This window comes from Antechinus flavipes, chromosome 3 (assembly GCF_016432865.1).
Source record: "Antechinus flavipes isolate AdamAnt ecotype Samford, QLD, Australia chromosome 3, AdamAnt_v2, whole genome shotgun sequence".
Taxonomy (NCBI): domain Eukaryota; kingdom Metazoa; phylum Chordata; class Mammalia; order Dasyuromorphia; family Dasyuridae; genus Antechinus; species Antechinus flavipes.
This window is the reverse complement of record NC_067400.1, coordinates 17,488,014-17,501,152: the sequence shown is the minus strand read 5'-3', so window position 1 is coordinate 17,501,152 and position 13,139 is coordinate 17,488,014. Positions and strand designations below refer to the sequence as shown.

At 34.6% G+C, this 13,139-nt stretch overlaps 1 protein-coding gene across 1 annotated transcript in view; it reads right to left on the bottom strand.

Moving 5' to 3' along the window:
- The window catches only part of SCHIP1 (schwannomin interacting protein 1), a 781,396-nt gene that overhangs the window by 592,290 nt on the left and 175,967 nt on the right, over positions 1-13,139 (bottom strand).

Below are 13,139 nucleotides of genomic sequence, written 5' to 3'. Positions count from 1 at the left end.
AGAAATGGCATTTTCAGAAAGTGGCATTCCTAGTTACCTCAATTAGTAAACACTCATAATTCATTTGGAATTATTTATACTTATAAAGATTATATATAATTAAGTCATGGCTTTTACCTAAGAAGTCTGTATTTTACATGACTTTTTTCCCTCTTTGAAATAGAAGACAAATAAAGAGAGGATAGAATTTCACATAAAAAGACTACCAAAAACCAATTTTTTCAAAATTACTTTTAAAAGAAAATATTTAACACATTTGTCTGACTCTCCTGAGACACAGGTTTGTTTTAAAAGATGTTCAATTTTTAAAATTACATAGTTTTGTAATTTTGACTCTATTTATTTAAAGTTATATAATTCTATGGACATTATCAATGTAGCTGAACTTGCTATCATCCAAATTCTTTTAAAAAATTTCTCTTTCCCTCCATTTGCTATATCTTTTCCCTTACCCCTCTTTCTCTCTGCATTTCCCTTTTCTTCCTTCTCCATCTCTGATTATTATATCTGAATTATATTATTAAAGAATTATTAAAGGAAAGATCCATCTTGAAAAAAGTTGTCTTTTTTCTGGTTTTAACAGTTCAACTAGTTTACCTTTAGCTAAGCAAACAGATCCTAATGAAGGATGAAAGTATATTTGATGTTATGGAAGACAGAGATCAACAGGCTCATACCAACCACTTTATCATAAGGTATCACTGCCATTTGTAGTTAGCAGAAATCTCTTTAATTATACACTGCCAATTACTTTTCCAACCACACAGATTCATTTGGAGTTATTTGGTCTGTTTCAGTGTTTCAATGAGTACCTTGAAGTACCCAACAGACTAAACTTATTCTTTTCACTTACTTGTTGAAGTATTAATATGACCAATAAATGCAAATCCAAAAATGACAATTAATCTTCTGTGAATTAATCAATTTGAAAATCACATCTCCAAAATTAGTGACCAATAATTTTTATAACAAATGGTATCACAAAAAAGTCATGCAAAATATTTCCAACTTTAATGCTTTGGATGCATTTTTTTCCCCAATTGCACATAAAGAGAGTTTTCAGCATTCATTTTTAATAAGAATTTGAGTTCCAATTTTTTCTTCCTTCCTTACCTCTCCTCCCCACTCCCCAAGACAGCAAGTAATCTGATATAGGTTATACATGTACAATCCTGTAAATATATTTTCACATCATTCATGTTGTGAAAAGAGAAACAGAATAAAATATCCATACTATTTATATAAAAACATTAAATGTTGCCCTCAATTTGGGAAGGAAAAGGAAGAACTATCATATTGTCTTAAACTTCCCCTCATCTAGAGAATGTTCTTGTGATTTATCAATAGCTTGTAAAAATATGGTTCACGTAAGAGATAACATATTTTGGAGCACTTACATTGTCAGATTTTTTCTCCTGGCCAGATTCCCAAAAGATTTGTTGCTGTCCTGAGCTCTCCATGGTGCTGAAGAGAGTGAACCTTGCCCATTTGAAAGGAAAGAGTTGTTTATTTGGATTGCAGGAGAGAAAAATCCATGAAGTATTGTGCTGGAAAGTAAACTTATCTGAAGAATATCTCTAACACGCACTACAAAGAAAGAGTTGCTGCCCTTCAGACATGCAGCATAGCTCTTAAGCAGCCCAAAGTAAGACTGCACAGCAGAAATCTTCAAACACCAACTGAAAAAGTGGTGAGCTCTTTGGAAGCTGGATTTAGACTGAATTTCATCAATTCTCGTCAAAATGAAACATACACAACAGAGAAGCCAGGATTCCAGACAACTACTTGATCCTAATGCAGACTCCAAACTCCCTTCAGTCCCAAGCTGCTAAGGCTTTTCATCCTGCCAAATGCTTTTACTTCTAAAATGAATAAATAAATAAATAAATAAGACGAGACCTAGGATTCCATAGCTGCAATGTGCAAACTCTCCTCACTTAGAGAAGAGTCCTGCTGCACCCCTGCCGTTGCCTCTGTTTGCTGAGACTTAGCACAGGCAGAAATGAGGCACTGGTGGCTTTCACAGATTATCTCTTTCTGAGACTGAACTGTTAAGGAGCCACATGACACCCAATGATGTCATCTCTAAAACAGGTCACAGTGGCTGCTGTATGGAGATGAAGCCTTTCTAGTGAAGTGTTTGGCATAATGATTTCCTTGAAAACCCAGTGGAACTAAAGGGCTTGGTCTTTCGCTAACACACTTAACTCTGAAGGGAAAATCAGACTGCTACTCATACATCCAGCAGAATCACTGTGCGAGCCATGGGCAGCTTTTCATTCTGCTCAGGAAGAGAATTTTAATGCAGTCGCTCCAGTTTAAAAAAAGGGGTTTTCTTTCTCTGCTTAGAAGAACAGTTGCAACAACTGGTGGAAGAAATAAAATGTGCTTTTAAAACACCTTTTTGTTTTTACCAGATGTTTTCTTTATAATCAGTTACAGTTTTTAACTAAAAATTACAAGCTAAAAATGAGTGGATTTATATTTAGAAACTAACCAAATATATCTCAAAGGAATAAAAAAAACCTTTTCATGTAAAGCAGAAGTTTAAGGATCTGTTTTCTTTTTTTTTTTCAGAAACTGTCTTGTCACACAAATTTTTCAAGTCTAGAAAACATGAACTTTTCAGTCTTTAGTTTATGTGGTTTTAATTAGTCTGGGTATGTAATTGGTAATAGATATTATATGTAGATACTGCCTTTAATGAATCATTCATGTTAATTAGGAAGGAAAAGATTCCATTTCACATAATTTATAACTTTAATGCTAGCCAGAATATTTAGTCATACTCTAGAATGCGAGATTTTCTGGTTATAATTGACATTCCCTCCCGCTAATACATAAAACATCTCATCCCTTTAGGTTCACTAAATAATCCAGACTGAAAAATAAAGACCACCTATGAACTAATTTGTTCAATTTTCTAAACAGTAATCATTAACACAGTGATATTATCATTTGAGGAAAGTCTCATTTTGTGTTGACCCTGGGCAAATCACTTAGCAGTTATATGCCTCAGTTTCCTCAAAGACAAAGCAGGGATTAAAATACACCTTTCTCAAAGGGCTATTGTGAGGACCAAATGAGAGTATAATAGGCACCTAATACATTCTGATTCCTTTACCTTCTTATGATAAAAAAGGCATAGTTGTGATTCCAAATTTAAATTAAATTTGTAATATTTATTTAAATAAAAGCTATGAGCTCAGTCCAAGGGATCAACTTTTCTTCCTGACATGGTTGTGATTTTATGTCTATATTTCTAGCACTCAGCACATACGAGGCATAATAAATATGCTTATTAAAGTAAATATTTCATAATACACCAATGTACAAATAAATCCCCAAAGTATATCTATCCCCTTGTAAGACAGCTGGATGAAACAAGAAAATTCAGCCAGACAAATTTTGGTTGTTGAAGAAATATAGCCATTTTTAACTTAAAATATTCTAAAGTCCAACTTAAATTCCATTTCTTCCAGAACTTTCCCAACAGTGTGATTAACTCCTGTCTAATGCATTTAAATGCAATATTCTAGGTGCAACTCTTAATGCTGGAATCTCACCCTCCCATTGAATTAAGCTTCACAATGTCCAGAACTGTCTTCTCTAAAACTTTGTGTCCTCCTCAGTATGAGGAACATTGCTCTATAAACAGTAGGGGCTTAATAAATGTAGGCTGAATTCTAATTCTGGCTTGAAATGGAATTAATGGAAAAGTTGTTTTCTGTTTCTTCATCTGTTAAAGTAAAACACTTGTATTAGATCCAGATTTCTATATAATTTTTGTGTTTTGGACCTTTCTGACAGTCTGGTGAAGCCAAAAACCTCTTCTTAAAATGATATTTTAATGCATAAAAATAAATTATATAGGATTAATATTATATATTATATATACAGGATTATCATCAATCCTAATGAATAATAGTTTTCTATTAAAAATAAGTTTGTTGGCCTCATGCTAAGGACTTGTGGACTTGATGGACTCTGATATATAATCCTATGATCTTCAGTTAACCTAAGTGGAAGACAAGTGTATAGAGTCTGATGATGATGATGATGATAGATATCATATAGCAATTTCAAGTTTAAAAAGCACTTTACAGATTTAATTCAACTTAATAAATATTTGTTAAGTGCTCACTATGTGCCTTAGCACTATGCTAAATGCTGAGGATGCAAAAAGAGTCAAATAACAGCCCTTGTCCCCAAAGAGCTTATAATTTATTGGAGGAGACAACATGTAAACAGATACAAAACAAATCATATACAGGATAATATGAAATCATTAACCGAGAGAAGTGATTGGAATTAAGATGGATTAGGAAAGGTGGATTCCTGTAGGAGAGAGGATTTTAGTTCAGACTTAAAGGAAAATAGAGAAGATAGTGGTCAGAGTGAGGTGGGAGAGTGTTTCACGCATCGGGGACAGACAAAAGGACTTCAAAAGATAGAGTGTCTTGTTCATGGACCAATCAGAAGGTCAGTGCCACATGATCAACAAGTGAGGAGATTAAGTAAGAAGATTAGAAAAGTAGGAAGAGGGTAAGTTTTGAAAGTCTTTGAATGCCAAATAGAGAACTCTATATTTGAAGCTGAAGGGAATAGGGAGCTCTAGAGTTTAATGAGGTAAGAAAGCAGAGAGACAGGATGGGTTTTGTGTTTTAGGAAAGCCACTTTTAGTGACTACATGGAAAATGGGCTGGAGTGGGAAGAGAATTGAGACACATGAAGCCTCCAACACGTACAGTTTTAATTCAGGCATGAATGAGACCCTGGACCAGGATGGTGGCAGATACCATTATTATTATCACTCTTTTTTCCAAATAATTTATCATGAAAGTAGTGAAACTGCTTCTCTTGTCTTGACCCTTCTGAATTTCCTCCTGCTCTGTGTTTTACTTTTTATATTTTATATTGTCTTTTTTGTATATTTTATAAGTATCTCATTGAGGCTCTTTTTTTCTTTTCGCATCTTTTTCACTCTCCTACAACATCTCTCCTCCAACCTGCTCCCTACAGAGAAGCCTTCTTCTTTAACAAATATATTTAAAGAAAATAAATTACCAAAATATGAGCATGTATGACTCATTCTGCACCTTTAGTATATCACTTCTCAGCCAAAAGGCAGGAGTAATATTGTTAGTCTTCTGACAATCATTGAACTGATCCGAGTCCTGAAATTTTTTCTTTTACTTTATTTCTTTCTCAATAGTATTTTGTTTTTCAGAATACTCATTTTTGTATTTCAAACTCATTTTTGTAAAACTTTGTATTCCAAATTGTTCTCCATCCCTGCCTTACCTCCTCTCTCCCCAAGACAGCAAGTAATCTGATTTGGATTAAATATGTGCAATCCTTTAAAACATATTTACATATTTACCATGTTGTACAAGAAAAAAATCAGACCAAAAGGGGAAAAAACAATGAGAAAGAAAAAACAAAAATGGTGAAAATACTGTGCTTCTATATATTGTCTCAATGGCTCTCTCTCTGGTTTGTTTATATTCTTGACACAAATGAAGATAATGCTAGTTGATAAGAGAGATGCTATTGTGTTGCAATGGGCTGGGAGGTAAGGTACAATGTTTTTCTGAGAGCTAGACCTTCCAGATGTTCTAATATAGGTATACCCATACTTAGAATACTAATTCTATCTAACATTGTAAATATTTACTGGGAGCAGAGAAGGTAGATCTCCTCTTTAAGAGTGAATGAAAAATTACTGCATTCTAGAGCCATCTACACCCAGAGATAGGACTGTGGGAACTGAAGGTGGATCTCAACATAGAATTTTCACTTCTTTTATTGTTGTTTACTTGAATTTTATTTTCTTTCTCATTTTTTTCCTTGTTGATTTGATTTTTCTTGTGCAAGATAATTGTATAAATATGTATGCATATATTGGATTTATATATATTTTAATATGTTTAAATATATTAGATTACTTGCCATCTAAGGGAGGGGGTGGGGGCAAGGAGGGAAATTGGAACAAAAGATTTTGCAAGGGTTAATATTGAAAAATTTACCATGTACATATTTCAAAAATAAAAAACTTTAATAAAAAAGGAAAGGAAATTTTTTAAAAAAATATTCCTTTCTGATTATAGAGAGGTTTGTGGTAAGTGATTATCTTCTCTAAGGAAAAGCTATGAGAACTATTGAGGCAACTAGAGAAATTGAGAAGGCAAACCCATATGTGCCTTTGGATTAACATTGAAGAGTCAGATATCTCTCACTAGAAAAAGGAAGAAATCCTGGAAGAACTCCAATACCAAGAAAGCATCTGAGCCCCAGAATTACATTCACAAGGTAGAAAGGTTTTGAAGATAACATTTAGAGAAACAAAGGACATTATAAAAAAAATTCTCATCAAGTACTATAGGAAGTCACTGATGCCTGTAGAAAGAGGACTGGATTTGAAGCCAGAAGACATGAATTTGAAATTGACCTGGGTCACTGCTATGGGCAAGTTGCCTTTTCTATAAGATTGATTGTCTTTGTAAAATGAGGATGAGCTCTAGGATCTCTTCTAACTTTAATTATTATGGATTAATTGCTTATAAGAATAAGATTGTTATTGTTATTCTTCATTCATTTTCAGTCATAGCTGACTCTTCACAATCCCATTGATACTGGAGTGTTTTGTCATTTCCTTCTTCAATGCATTTGCTAGATGAGGAAACCAAGGCAACTAGGATCAAATGACTTGCCTCGAATCACACAGTTAGGACGTGTCTGAGGTTGGATTTGAAATTAGGTCTTCTTGATTTAAAGCCAAGCCTTTCACTGTGCCACCTACTTGCCAATACAATTAAGATTAACAACTGATTAAAAATAATAATAGTTCAGATTCATTGGGAAAGATAATAAATACTACGTAAGCAGAGTTATTTTCATTTTGTTGTTGTTGCTCTAGTTCATATTAGTGATTTCATTGACGAAAGGATTTTCCAGTGGAAAAAAGTCTTGCAGATAAGTGTCTATTCCACAATTCCTGGTTGGAGCATTGGGAACTGCCATATTCCCCTAGTTTCAGGCATCAAACCTGAAACCGAGCCTTTTGAATTCAAGGCTGGCTCTCTAACCACTAAGTAACACTGTCTGTTGGAATCTTTACAAACTGCTAACTAATTAGAGTTGATCTAATCTTAGAAGATGATGTTTTGGGCAGAACCTGAAACAAGGTACTAAGTAGAACTAATTAATACAAGGCTTGTGTTCACACCTTTACTCATTGGAGTTCACAAGTATGCCAGCTTCACAAAGTAAACTTTCTAACTTCAAGGGAGTTCACACCTCCCTTAAAGCAAGCACTATGGGAGGTGTGAACTCCCTTGAAGTTAGAAAGTTTACTTTGTGAAGCTGGCATACTTGTGAACTCCAATGAGTAAAGGTGTGAACACAAGCCTTGTATTAATTAGTTCTACTTAGTACCTTGTTTCAGGTTCTGGCCAAAATCTTCTTGTAAGATTAGATCAACTCTAATTAGTTAGCAGTTAGTAAGAATTCCAACAACTGTCTCTCAAAGTAATCTGGTACTTTAAAACCGGTTCCTATGACCGTATATTTCAACTATTGTTTTTATCTTTTTAATACTGTTATAAATTTGTTATAAAGTGTGAAAAAAACTGGGATTTCTGGACTTGTTTTATAAAAATACTTTGAAGACTCTTTTTCAATATAATTTGCTGGATTTGTAATCCTTATTTGATGTATTTAAAAGCATTATTCTGAAAGATAAGTCCATGGTTTCACAAGTTGTCCAAAAATATTCATGATACTTTGTAATATTGAGTATGTGTTGCTCTGAATTGTCAGGGAAGTTTCTTACTGGGACCTACCTCTACCAATGAAGTCACAAGTTTAGTTTTTCAAAAAAGTGCAAGATACCTACCACTGTTTACCAAATACCTCCTCTTTGAATAGCACTTAGGTTGTAAGAGTTCTCATCCAAAGGCAATGGGCCAGTAGAATTTTGAGTCAACAGATTTTGAATCCAATTAAAATGGCAGCCTTTACTACCACGTCACTTTCCATAGACAGGTTTCCTCAGAAAGCTAAACATTTCCTCCCACTGAACTCCCTTCTACTTTTTCCTTGAGTCTAGAACATCATCCACACTCTCCAATTCCAGGGAAAAGCTGAAATGTGATCATCAAACCAAGATCTGTAACAGAAGCTCTTCTCTGTGTTTCACTTAAGGAGCTAGTAATTTATCCAACTTCAAGCCCTGCAATAAGGACATGACAGTCGGTATAATCCGTCTAAGTACAAATGCTGAGCATGTGCTAGCAGTGCTCTGGAAAAATATGAGTCCTCCCTGGAACATCTTTCTCAGATAAAGAAGTGGTTAATCCAAAGGTCTTTGAATCCATATGTGTAAGATCAATAGGCTCTAAGCGGGTGCGGGAGTTTGTCACCACAGATGGATGAGTCAGCAGTCAAGAGATAGTCTGTAAAGCCAGCCAATTCTCCTAAATGTGGCACCTATTCAATGTTAGTGGCGTCTCCAAAATCAAGACCTCCCAAAACTTAACTATAAGCACATTTTAAGCCATGGAAGCTGTGAAAAAAATAGCTGGAAAGTTTCTTTTTTAATTCTTAATTTTTTGATTTCTTAAAAGAATAGTTTTGGATCAGTATTACAGAACCATAGGATATGGAAGCAGAAAGGAATTGTAAGGATGTATAGGTTTAGCAGAGACAGAGTGGGAGGGGCATTCCTGGAAGGGAGAAAGTAGGAGAAAAAGGCACAGAGCCAAATTATACTTGTAAAATACCTTGATGGATCTGACCTCGGCCCATACTTCCACTCCACAAATCAATACTGTACAAATATACATGGGACCTCAGTAAAGCATGGCCCTGGAGAGCTTGGAATTTAAGATAGAAAGTGTCAGCTAAGAGGGACCTATCTTGTGTGTAAATACTCCCGTCATCTCTGTTCCTCACATGTAGAAATGCATCTCTCATTTTTGTATCTTTGCACAGTCCATCCTCTATATCTGGCATCAGTATTTCATTGAACTCCTCTATTCCTTCAATATATAGCTCAGGGATAACCTTCTCCATGAGACTTTCCATGGATTTCTTTCCACCCAACTGCCAGTGCCCTCTCCCTATAACTACTTTGTAAGTATTTTGTATTTTTTCTATACATGTAGTTTTTGCTTCCCCCTAAAGAATACAAAAATATATCACTGAGCACAAAGACAGTTGGATTCCTTATAGTTGTCACAATTGAAATTAAGATAAAGTGAGGCCCAAGGTTCTGAGCACATTCAATTTCTTGATAAGATTAGAAATGACCAACAAAATGGGTCTCTCAGATCCCTAGTCAGCCAAAGGACCACAAAGCAGGGACTAGTAGCCTACATGTAGTTTTGGAAAATGCAAGGGAACAAAGAAAAGGAAGCATAACAGATGGGAAACATTATGATAGACTGCAAGGGCTGAAGTTTCATGGATTATGGGAATGCAGGGATAGCAATAACCCCTTTTTCCATTTTGATGTTTGCAGAGCTCATCAGTAGTGTCCACTGTATGGCTTGTTATCGTCGCAGCAAAAGTGGACCAGACTTTCTTAAAGCACAGCCAGTATTGTAGAGATAACAGGCCACACTCCTTAGCATCTAACTGTACCTTCAAGGATAAGAAATGTCTTCTAATTGCACAAGGGCAGCTAGTGGTACAGAGATAACAGTTTTCTTTCAATTAAGGTGATTTATAGGGAAACAACTTTTAAATTTAACTGAGGGGAGAAAATTAAAGTTCTAGACTCATGAATTTCTAAACTTTACATAGAGACAAAGAAACATGAGTCAGGCAAATTACAGAATGGAATCAATTACAGAATGGAATAAAATAAAAATAATAAATCAATATTCAATTTTTTCATCATTTTATATCTAGCACCTTATACAATACCTGCATATAGTAGGTGCTCAATAAACACTGATATCCATGGTCTAGAAGCAAGAAACATGAGTCAGGCAAATGACAGAATAGAATCAGTTACAAAATGGAATCAAATGAAAAATAATAAATCAACATTTGACTTTCTCATATCTAGCACCTAGTACAATGTCTGACATATCATTGGTGCTCAATAAACACACTTATTGATAAATGTAGTCTAGAAGCAACTTGGTGGTTCAATATTTAAAGCACTGACTTATCATCAGGAAGATCTAAGTTCAGATCTTTTTCAGATACTTTAATTTCATGACCCTGGGCAAATCAGTGGACTTCTCTGTGCCTCAGCTATCTCATTTATAAAATGGAATTACTAATAGCACCTCCCTCCTGGGATTATTGTGAAGATTAAATAAGATAGCATATGTAAAGCAGTTTGTAAAATCTAAAGCCCTGTGGAAATATTCAGAGCTGGAAGGGATGTTAAAGATCATTAAGTACAATTCTCATCATTTTAAAGATGAGGAAACTGATCTTTAAAGTGATTTTATTAATGTGCTTATCGTCTAGCTCATAAGTACTAGAAACAGTATTTGAACCTAGATATTCTCACTCCAGATCCAGCATTTTTCCAGTTGTACCATGAAGCCCCCTATGACTATATTTTGCAGGTGATCAAAGGGAAATCCACTAGCTAAACTGTCTTATCCAAGTTTCTCTGGCTATTAAGTAGCAAAAATGTGATCCATACCTATCATTTGACAGATGAGGACACAAGATAAGATAGACACTTCCCCTGATTCACAGTGAATTAGCTGCATAGTCCAAACTGAGTCTCAATGCTCCTACACTTTCCATAGCACCCAGCAAAATGTTTGTATTCAGTAAATATTCACTCCTCCAATTACTGCTAAGAAAGTCTATATACACTAAAATATTTATAGTAAACACTTTTGTTATAGTAAGGAATTGGAAACAAAGCAAAAACTTATTTATTGGGGAATGGCTAAATAAATTCTGATATATAAATGTGATGGACTATTACTATACTGTAAGAAACAGTGAATATGATGAATATAAAAAAGCATGAAGAGATTTACATGATCTATGCAGAGTGAGCATAGCTAAGAAAACTATATTTGATGACTATAACAATATGAAAAGAAAAATCAATCACAAAAAAATCAAAAATGAATTTGCAAAGTGTCAGAGAACATCATATTCCCAAAGAAGACATATGAGAAGACATATCTTCCTACTGCTTTGCCAATGTGGGAGGTGTATCTATGCATACTCCTTACATGTGTACATGTGTTTGCATATATAAACACACAAATATATACATATGGTTATGCATGTACACATCCATATATGTGTACATATATATCTTGGGACTTTGTCATATGATTGGTTTTGCTGATTTTTATCTCCTTTTTTTCTTTAAAAGGTATTCTTTGTCCAATGATATGGCTCATTGAGATTAGGAGAAGCAGCAGACTGGAAAAAATTTAAGAAAATAAAGCAGAAGATAACAGTGAAAGTCTCACAAAATATTGACTTGTCCAGAAGCCAATGAGAACAGAATGCAGTGAGAGTGAGAGAGAGAGAAAGAGAGAGAGAAAAAGCGCACACAGATTTTGCCTTGAAATGATTTCAAAAAAATTTTATGATATCAATGAGCTATTACTCAATCAAGGGTGATTCTATTATTTTGTCATGAAAACTATCCAAAAGTGAAACAGCCTCTCTTGGAAGGTAGTGAATTCTTCTTTGAATTAGTGACTAATTTCAAGTGGTGGCTGCATGGCCACTTTACTAGATGGCATCTGAAACCCTTTCCAGCTCTGAGAGCAGATGATTCTATGATTTACCTTACAAGACATCTGTAGATTTCACTAAAGTATGATTCTGCCACTGTGTGACAATGCAATTGAGCAATTATGAGAAATAGGATAATTTTTAAAATGCAAAAGCAGTTTCAACTCTTGAATTAAGCATGAATTTCTCTAATTTTTCAGAGTAAAAATACTAATATGTGATTCTTTTTTCTCTTCCATTACCACTGATCCATTTCCTAACCACAAAACTGTTACTATTCAAAATTACTTTTGCTAAAACAGAAATTTTCTATTGCTACACAATATATTATGGTATGAGGTTACTTAATATGCAAATTGCTAATATAATTTAATATTATCTTCCCTCCTGTTGCTCTTTAATTTGGCCCTGAGCAGCTGAGGATTGAGGTTTTAATCAAAGAACATCGAGAAGGCAATTTATAAGCTCAAACAAGGTTTTTTCCCCAATCATTTTATCCACTGTTTATAACCCACCAATTGTGAAATTGTCATGGAAATAGATTGCCTTATTACCCCTCCTGTGGTTATATCCTGGTTTGTTGTTGTTGTTGTTGTTGTTGTTGTTTTGATGCTACAACTATGGCAGAGCATATTGAAACTTCTAACAAAGCCCAAGTTTCATGCTCTTTCTCCTTATTTTCATGAACCACAAAGACCATAATGATTGACTAACCTAGTAAATATAGATTTCTGGATTGCTGTAACCTGCAAAAAATCCATCACTCCAACATCAGTAATATTGAGGACTCGGCTAAGGAAACCCAATTTTTTTTCTATCCAGAGCAGGATTGGACAATGTAGGAGCCATAGGTTCAAAATCAGGTTCCATATAATCAAGGCACACAGATGGCACAGGGAAATTATTTTAGTCAGGAATGGAATTGGAGTCAGAAAGGGTTTTTTTTTTAAATCAGAGTTTGACATCAAGTCTAAAGGTTAGGGTTCAAAATAAGCAAAGACTGTCTTATTCAAATAAAGAAGAGTCAGGTATACTAACTACAGAAAGAGAAAATCAAATACCAAGGACAGCTCCTTGGGAACTAAGGTGCTAAGTTTTCAAGCCCAGAGCCCCATGTTTATTCAATTGTCTCTATCCTTTTGGTAAGAGCTGGGAGGGACTGAGACTGTCTAGTTCAACACCTTTATAAGTGAGGATCCTGAAGCTAAAGCCAAGTTGTCCAAGTACTATGAGTCTCATATCAAGTAGAAATTATCTGGCTGTCCTAGGAAAATTATGTGTTTTTACCAGGCTTATGTCCCTCCCAGTCTACAGAATCATAGCATATAAGTTCCTAGTTTTATAGTATTGTCTTTGTTATTCTCAGCATTTGGCAGAGTGACTGGCATATGCTAAGTACTTAA